Source organism: Camarhynchus parvulus, chromosome Z, assembly GCF_901933205.1.
Source record: "Camarhynchus parvulus chromosome Z, STF_HiC, whole genome shotgun sequence".
NCBI lineage: Eukaryota > Metazoa > Chordata > Aves > Passeriformes > Thraupidae > Camarhynchus > Camarhynchus parvulus.
In genome coordinates, this window is record NC_044601.1 from 33784625 (window position 1) to 33794293 (window position 9669).

A 9669-nucleotide genomic window follows, 5' to 3' on the forward strand; every position below is an offset into this window, starting at 1 on the left:
AATGTTTAAAATATATCACTTATAAATTTTGTAGATAATAGGAGTGAAAGAAAGTGTTTGTGAGCTGAAAATACATCTGTTTGCAAGTATTATAAAGATTGCCTTAAGTGTTGTCTAGTTAAAGTGGTAAAAGATAACAAAATACAAATGAAATCAAGTATAATCTGAGTAAACCATATACATACAAAGATTTTTTTATGGTTATTGTTACAATTCAAGGTTTAAAATAGCCACTGGAGGGCTCACTGATCTTATGATAAATGACAAGTTTATCTTTCAAAGACAGTACTTTGGTTAAGGCAGTATTATTAGGTGTGATCCCATTTGAAAAAGACTGGATGATAACAGAATTTTTGAAGAATGCACAGGGAACATCTACATTTTCATGTCAAAGAATAACAATTCTTGTGCTTGTTACCTGTGTCACACTGTGGGAACATTTACAAAGGTTTGTAAGGCAGGAGGATCTAGATGCCTGAAAATGAACACAAAGGACCAGAGTTCTCACTTTCTTACCATTAAAAATGTAACATTTCTTCCTGTCAAGCAGCAGGGTTTCCCCATTTTGAGGAGCCACTTACACACATGACAGATTTTCCCTTTGCTTCTCCATTGTGTGTGGCACCAAAGCTTCCGTGATGAGTCAGACCTAGGGCTGTGGTCTTTTTGGACCACTGGTAGAACTGGGATCAAATGCAACACATTTAATTGGTGTCAGTTTCTCCTGACATTTTTAATCAAGCCTTTATTTAATTGGTGTTAAACAGAACTTAGTTTTCAGAAACTTTGGGAACAATTAGTTCTGCTTACATACAATAATATTTTTGTATTTTTCCCAGTCTGAATCTTTCCTTTGTCTCTTTGGGTTTTAAGTATCCTTCTTGGATATGCACTGTGTTGTCCTATCACTGATACAATGAATGGAGCTAAATGATTTATACGTATTATGAGCAGCTTCCTTAAGTTCACAGCAGTACTCACCACTTTTCTGTGGGATATACATGTGCTCTATGAAATGCACTGTTCCTTAAGTGATTTTGCTAGTAATTTGTGGTTATCTTATTCTTTCTGTTCCTGTGGGAATATATTATGCCAGAATTTCACTCAGTGTGTTACTTTACTTTAAGGAAACTCATCTAATTTGTTGTTCTCCAGTGATCATTTTCAACCTATTTCAAAATATTTGCCTTGCACTGAGTAGCTGTTTGAATTCTTTCCCGTGATTTTGGATCTTGCATTTTGCAAACTAATTCTGTATTTATTTTATTTTTCCCTGCTTATATGTGTCCAATTTGAGTGTTCCTCATGACTCCCCTCTTCCTTTATTTTCAATACTAAAAAGTCATCTATTGCTGGGGATACACAAAATTTTGATTTTTTTCTGGCAGGTAAACCTCTTCTATAATTCACAGTTAAATAAATATTAAGTATTTTTGGTTTCTTAATTCTTAACACATCTTCCTTCCACCTTCAATCACCCTTTTAATTATTCATGTAAAGAAAAACATCCATCAGTTAAACTCTTCCATTATACATTATCATGCAGTAGCTATACTGTTGTTGGACTGTTCTGTTCCCCCCTATCATGTAATGGTTGCCCTGGTTCTTTCTTCTCCCCCTTGTGCTGCCAGTTATCCCAACTCCTCCCCAGCTGCCTTGGAGACTAATGTATTCTTTCTCAAATCCCTCCCCGCTGCCCTGTCCGTCACTCGGTGCTCCCACCCTTCTCTCTAGAAACTTCCAGCTAGAGCGTCGAGTGATTGGTTCAGGGGCCAGGGCCCCACCCTCAAGTTATCGCCATTGGCGTTTTCCCTAAGTCAATGTTTTGTATCCCACTCCCCTCTAAAACTCTATTTGTCCAAGGACTGACTCCTCCCTTGTTTCCTTCCTTCCTTATAAGCTGGTGCAACTTGCCCCTCTTTTTCTTCGGCAGTCAGTTCCCCTGGGACGCAATAAACCTGGATTCACCACAGCTGGAGAGCGCTCTCTTTGTCTGCTGACTGTAGCCATAAGCCAAGCCACGTCCTACCACAAGGTGCGCTGCTGTCATAGCACAGAGCGTTTGCCTTAGGTGCTGTCCCGAAGCATGGAGATCGGGATAGTGCCCCTTTTACTGCTAGCGGTGCTGGATAGCTAGCCGGGACGTCCGAGAAGGACAATCCTTCCCCAGCTTGACCGCTTCACTATACAGAAAATAATTTACCCGTTACTACATAGATGGGAAGAAGATCCTACCTGGAAATACATTTTGTCCAAATCTGTCTTTCTTCTCAGACTAAAAACATTTGTCAAATTCACTTCTGCATTTCATTCAGGACATGTGTACACGGAGCCATCTTACAAATTTGTTATGAAATAAACCTTTTTCAGATAACTTCACCTCTAAGCATGGCATATATTGGAACTATGCTTAGTTTGAAACATTTTCCTGTTTTTACAGACTTACCCCTTTATGTAATGAATTGATTGCCTCTGCCCTAAACTATTAGTTTTCCTAAGAATATCCTTGACTGAAGTTTTCCTTGGCTGTACTTGAATATTAGTCATTACATGCATGCATTTGCAGGCTTACCTTTAAAAAAAAGGAAAAAACTCAGCCAATTCACAGAAGAGAAACAGGCAAACTGATTCATCTTGCTTTACAGGTATTAAAACTTAATGCCTTTTCATGTTTTTAGTGGAATATTAGTGGTGTTGTCATGGATATCCTGTTTTGCCATCTTGCAGATGTGCTAAAAATGGGATTTTCACTTCCCACCTCTTAACTATTCATATGAACTTGCTTGAAATCAAGTGAAAAGTCTTTGCCATCTCAGCAGATCTTGGACTAAGATGTAAGGGAACAATAGGATGTCAGCACATGTTTTATTTCATAATATTTTTCAATTATTTTTACATCTCATTTCACTGTTGAAAATCAGATGCATGTTGTGTGCTTTCCCTCATCCTGGGGCACACCAAACTGCAAGCTTCTGCTGGCTTAGTCTGGTAGTGCAGGTCTTGCACCTTGGTGTTCCTCGCAGGAACCTGTCATCACTGTAAGAGAGGCATGCAGGCTCAAAATATTAGGCCTTAGGGCTACCGTTATTTTGAAAATAATTTTTTAAAACTTTTGTTTTGGGGCATAATCTTGTAATCAGAGGTTCAAAGTATGGACTGAGTGCAGATTTGGAAACCATTCCTGTATACAGTGGTGTTTTCTGGTGTTTTTATTGTGGTCTGTGAGTCATGGGAATATGCCTCCCCTAGGGTGGACTTAGCTGTGGTGGCTGAGTCAGTGCAGCTGCTGGTGACCCCTTCCCACTGGTGACAATGGTGGGAAGAGGCCCCCATCCGAGGGAGCACCATGGGGAGAATGGGTCAAGCCTAGCCTGCAGGAGCTGCTTTAAGCTTGGTCTGGCGTGAGCTGCAGTTCCCTCTGTGTCACAGGCATGCTTGTGACTGGCCCAGGACCCTAAACCTGCTGTCTGTGTCACCACATTGGACTCCCAGCACTTCTTCCCATAGGGAGCTGCTGGTCCTTGCTTTTCCCTGGCCTTTTTCAGGTGCTTTTCCCCTAACCCTTTTTGGCTGTATCTTGGAACTCTCATGTCTGTAAGATCTCCTTTTTTTTTTGTGTTTTACTGTAAATTCAAACCCTGCAAGAACTTTCTACCAGCTTACAGAGGGAGCTAGAGGCATTTCACTTTCTCTTCTCCCCCAGCCTATTTTCCAACTCAACCTTCCTTTTGTGATGCTGGAATCACCTGCATTTCTGGCACAGCAATGCCACTTTTGACCCACTGGTTCCACTCATTCTACCATCTGTACAGCACAGAGCTAGAACCCTCATGACTCTTGCTTCAGGCTCAGGACAGGGGTTATATGATGCACTGATTCTCAAAATGCTGCTGGTAGTTCACATTTCATGAATTCTCTATTAAAAAAAACCCAAAAAAACCAAAAAAATAACCCTTTAGTTGCTGTTGGCCATGTTGATTTTAATTTTAGATGAAACATTAAAGGCTGTGGGAAACAATAGTTTGATTCTTTGTGAAGACACAAAAAACCACTGTTAATTTGTCTCTTTACATGCCTTCTGGAATGAGGTACTTAGTAACATAATCACTGCAGTGCAAGTGTTTGACAGGCGGAGGGGTGGGGATGTGTAAACTTGATTCATATTTTCAACTGAATCTGCACTGTGGAGTTGTGTGTACATCTATGCCCGTGGGATGTGCCTGCCAGAATGCATCCTGGGCTCTCCATCCCTGTATGGCGCAGACCAAGGACTGGCCAAAATGTGTCATAAATTTTTCTTCTGTGGAAATGACGGACACATTTTTACTGAACTGTGATTTGCAACAGTTGCCATACTCATAAAAATCTGGTCAGAGCTTCCACTTTCAGGCTCTTTCATAAATTATTTATTTACGTCACATAAGGTAAATAAATTACCTTATAAATTGATATATTAAGATTATTGCTAAGTCTTTGGTATATGTAGATTTCCAGTAGAGTATAACTTCACTATCAAATCGTGCAACTGTATGCAGAAAGAACTGGGTTAGGTTTTGTAACTGCCCTTGGTTTTCAACTGCAGTAGGGTAAGGCTATAATTCTGGAACGGTACTCTTTAAAGAAGCCATAAAATGTATACAGCTTTGAGAATGTACTTTGGTTTTGGACTTAAAAATCTGTTTTGGGAAGATGTAAGAAATAAAAATGTGAATAAGGGGATGTGTGTTTCAGGACACTGAGTAAACTAATTGTTGCTTAAGATGAAGTCACTTTATTATTTTGGCTCAGTCTTACACAATGTGCTTACAAAAATTACTCTGCTTTGGGTAGATAGTGTTATGCTTGGAGTTTGTGTTGTGACAGATAGGAAACATTTCATTTAATTTAAGAAGAAGTGGATTTCAGAGACCTTGTGTTGTGAGGTCTACCATTTTTTACATATGCAAAAAACAAATCTGAAATTAGCCCCATGGGAAAAATGCTGTGTTATTGCTATTATATATTACTATTACTATGTGGGGTGGATTTGCAATTGAAGGAAAATTAAATAATAAGTGTGAATCAGACTCATTATCCTGCCTGAACGCAGGAGATGGAGTTCTTTCTCTGTGGGCTCTGTCTGGCAGAAATGTGCTAGCACAGTGTGGATTTAGATGTCTGCTTTTTCTTGTGAGATGAAAGGCTGCCTATGGGATTAGTGCTCTGGCTTGATCATGCTGCTTTCTGCTACTTGATATCAGCTACTAATCTGTGCTGCTGCAAGGGAGCCCCCAGTGAAGATAAGGGTTAGTTTGATTTTTAAGGATACAACACGAGTATAAAAACAGTGTAGCTGGTCATCCAGGTCTTTGATGATAGAGGTGGACTTTCATAAAGACAGAAACAGGTGCTTTTGAATTTTCAACCTGTTGTCCCTCAAAATTAATCTGTATGTGTATCATTTATTTTTTGATGACAGTCATCATTGATGTCAGTAGTTGGATGCTATGTAGTGAAGCTTAGACTTCAGAATTGCCTGTTCATACTTTGAGAGCGCTTGAATTGTATTTTAAACCACAAAATATGTTGCATCTGTGAAATACCAAATTTCTTTTCAGTAGGGACACTTTTCCCACTCTCTGTGTATTATAATTTCTTAATGTAAAATATATATATAATTAACAAGTGTATGAAATCTGAAAATAGCATCTCTGGATACTAGCACAGTATCTCTGGAGTATTTTTCTGACATTATTGTGCATTTTTTAATGTCTTAGTTATGCCTGAGGAGTCTGAAAACTTTCTTCAATATGTCTTAAAGCATAGCAAGCGTTACCATGGTACCTTTTACCATTTTTTCAATCAGCATATGGAGCCACAAGGGGAGAAAAAAGACTTGAGAGAAGAATTTTGGAATGGCATAATGCTAAAATAAACCTGTTATAAAAAATGCTCCATATGATTGACGATAAATTAAAGGAAACAGTCCTGTAATGTATCATCTGTTAGTTAAACATGTGCTCTCATTTATCTAATCAGTACATAACCAAAGCCAATTACTACAAATTAGCAACAACAAATGACAGCCTTTAATTAACTTGAAGCTATATCCCCTTATTTAAGCCTTCAATCCAATATCTGGAAAAGTGGAAAAAATTAACCTTCAGGGTGTTCAATACTGTACTTTCTCAAAAGGTAAAACCAAAATGGAGACACTGGACTGAATGTAGGAATTAGGAATGTGGCAGTTTTAACATAGTCATAGAACTAGTTTGCCAATGCAGTCAGCTCCTTCCTGAAGATGTGGTGGGATGCAAGAGGGAAAAGGTTTTCCCGAATGGTATTAAGTGGTAGCAAGACTCCTCACAAATCAGTTGAAGACTGATAGAGTTGTTTAAAAATCCATAGTTCACCCATATTTTCCGAAGTGCATATTTCTTGTGACTGCCAAAATATAGTACTTTGCCCTTCTTCAGTGTACCTTACAAAACGTAAGTTTTGTGAAGTTTCCAGGAGATAAGTTAGGTGGTAAGGCTTTAAATATGTTTAAATATATTGCTTTTTAAAAATACAGTCAATCATGTGGTTGAGCTTTTATAAATACAACAAGTTAGTTGAAGACATATGGTTTTATCATTAGGGAATGTTTTGTATATTCCAGTTTCAGCTTGTTACAGGATAAGGGATGTGTTTTGCTCCAACTGTTGTTCAAGATGAAGTTTTTAAAGAGAATATAAATTGCAGTACGGATTGTACAATCCAGCAACCAAATGTTGAACCTACTCTACTATGGCAATTCAAAGCACAAGAGAATTTGGACAGTAAGAGGATCAAATTATTTTTGCCCTTGTGTTTGCCTCACTTTTATGGTGACCAAAATATAGAAGGGAAGAGCCTGAAGCTTAACATAAACTCAGAAGTTCTTCAACATGCATTTTGGTGCTGTCAGAGTTCTTCCTGCTGCATGAAGCAGATTCAAAGGAACAAGCTGGGTATTTTGCAACAATACAAATGTAAATATGTAAGCGTACCTCAGATTTTAAAATGCAAAAATGTTTGCTTGAACCTTACTTTCCTTGGTGATTTGTTTTACATGTAAGTGCTGTTGCATTGGCTATTTGTGCTGTATATCTTCTGTGAATGAACAGAAAATGTCAGTATTTAGGGTGACATCTTTGGAAGCATTAAATGCATGTGCAAGCACTTCAAAATGGCAGAATATAATTAGAGCTGTGAGTTTGACAGTAATTACTACAAAATTACAATATTTTTCACTGTGCAGAAGGCAAAACTAAATGAAATGGATGTGTTAGCATCTGGTAAGCATGAACACAGTTTCTTTGAGATGGTTGAATGTCATATTCGTGGCACTCTGAGTGAGATCTATGGCTGATTGTTCCTTACCATTCAATTGTTGCATCTCAATCTGCCCTGTTTATAATTGGAGGATGCCTCTTTCTGCAGCTTGAAAATATGAGTGGGGAGGAGGTCAAGTTCTCTTTAGTCATTCAGTCAGGAGTTCTCCAGTGCAATCACACATGCAACCATATTCTGAGGACCTCTTAGCTGGGAAGGCAACTGTCTAGTACTTTCCCAGTGCAAATAATTGCCAGGGAGAGAAAAGGCTTTTTGAATGAAATTTTCCTCCACCTTTTAATAGCAGGAAAAACACAGCTTTAATTCTGTTTCTGCAGATACTCTGTGTTCTCCTGTTATACATAGTACTGAGTAGAGTATTAAGTCCCAGCTTTGGTGCCTGTATGAAATATTAGCATACTTTTCCTAGTATTGAAAGAAGATTCATGATTTGAGACAGGTTATATGCATAAATTCCTTCCATTCTTAGATGTCAGTGAATTTCTCTTAATGGTATGCTAAAGAGTATGTACACATCATAAGGGTGAATACGAATATGCTTGTTTTTTAGCTTATAGGTCAAAAGGTGCATTTACTTCCTCATTGCTTTCTGTACATTCCAGGTATCCTTTCAAGAGGTTTTAGCTGCATGGGATTTTCTTTGAGTGCAAAGTTTCTATGGTGTTTTTTTTGTATGGTTTTTTTTGGTTTTGTGTGTGTGGGTGTTTCCTTTTTTTCTTTCTGTTTTCATGCAGTGTCTTTTACACTGTTATTATTGTGCATGGCATATGTCACCGAAATAAGAAAAATGAAGATGATGAGAAATAGAAGGAAGATAATGGTAACAGGATTTCAGTTTGGTTTTAAATTAATCTAGACATTTTGCGTTGCTGAGTTTAAAACAAACCTTGTAAAGCAGGTGAGAAAAAGTACTGTAATCTTGCTCTATTTCCATATTATTAATTAATGGGCTTCACTGAACTTAACTTACTCCTTAAAAACATTGTAAATTAGAGAAGCATGCATTTACGTGGTTCTCATCTTTGTCTTAGATAATTCTACAAAGCGTATCCTGTCCTAGGGAATAGTGAAAGTACAAGTTTCATAAGAGAACTGAAATATTCCACTTTATAATTGCATTAAATGTATTTTTATAAATTAATTTATTCATTTATGTATTACTTCATGTCCAAAAGTTTTGCTTTCTTCTCACAATATAAGTAAGAAAATATAGTACCTCTTCTGCAGTATTTATAATAGTGATTATGGTATCTGTGTACATCCATGGTTAGTTCTGGTAAATGTGGTGGGCCCCTGCACAGGTTAAAAACAAGGTCTGCTGAATAACTGATTGTGGAGGTCCCTCTCAGGTTCTCATAGGATGCAATAAAGAAGAAGTTTCATGTTGGCTTTTTTTTTCCCAAGTGAAAGCAGTGTGTTGCATGTGTGACAACTACTTTAATGTGCAAGGCAAATACCTGGAGTATCTTATGTATGGGCTTCCTAGAATATCAAAACTGGTAACAAGGAGGGCTCTACAGATAGATTTCTGAGTGGCTACGATGGCAAGTAGAACTGAAACTGTAGGAGTAATTTTTTTAAATCTCAGGATATATGTCCTTTTGGGTTTTTTAAAAAAATTTTCTGAAACAAATGTTTTAATAAGTATGTATTGAAACTTGGTAATCAGAAGATAATTATATATAAAGACATTTAAAATTCAAGTAGGTTTGAGTTTGTTGAGTTTTTTCCCCCACATTTCCTGTGTTCTATTTTTGCAGTTGCAGCCCATGTTTCTGCCTTGATTTAGTTAACTATATTTGGCTTGGAAGATGTATCGTTACATTATGTACACTGACTATATGGTTTCCTATGTTCATATTTTTAAGTTGTTGAAATGCAAAAGGCAATAAATGCCCTTACTTTTCCTATTACCATTTTCCAATACTTACTCATCCTGTAAAATTGTTTAACTGTGACTATTAACACGTTCTTTGGCATAGATTCTGCTTTTTGGAGTAAAATTGATAAATAATGACACCTTCCCAGACTTCCAGCAGAGGTTTTGGCTGTGAGAATAGAAAATTATTGAACACTGATCAAAGTATTTGGGAACCAGAGATAATTTTAAAGTAATCTAAGCCATTAGGTGGACAAGTTGCTCATTCACATGTAGTTATAAAAATAACCCAACACTGTTGTGCTACTATGTTAGAGTAGTTTTTGCTTATTTGCTGCCTAAGGAAACAAGAGGAGAAAGGAGGAAGAATCATCTGTTTAGAAAGATAATAAACAGAGAAAGAATGATGATCAAAAGACCAGCAAGTTGCTGTT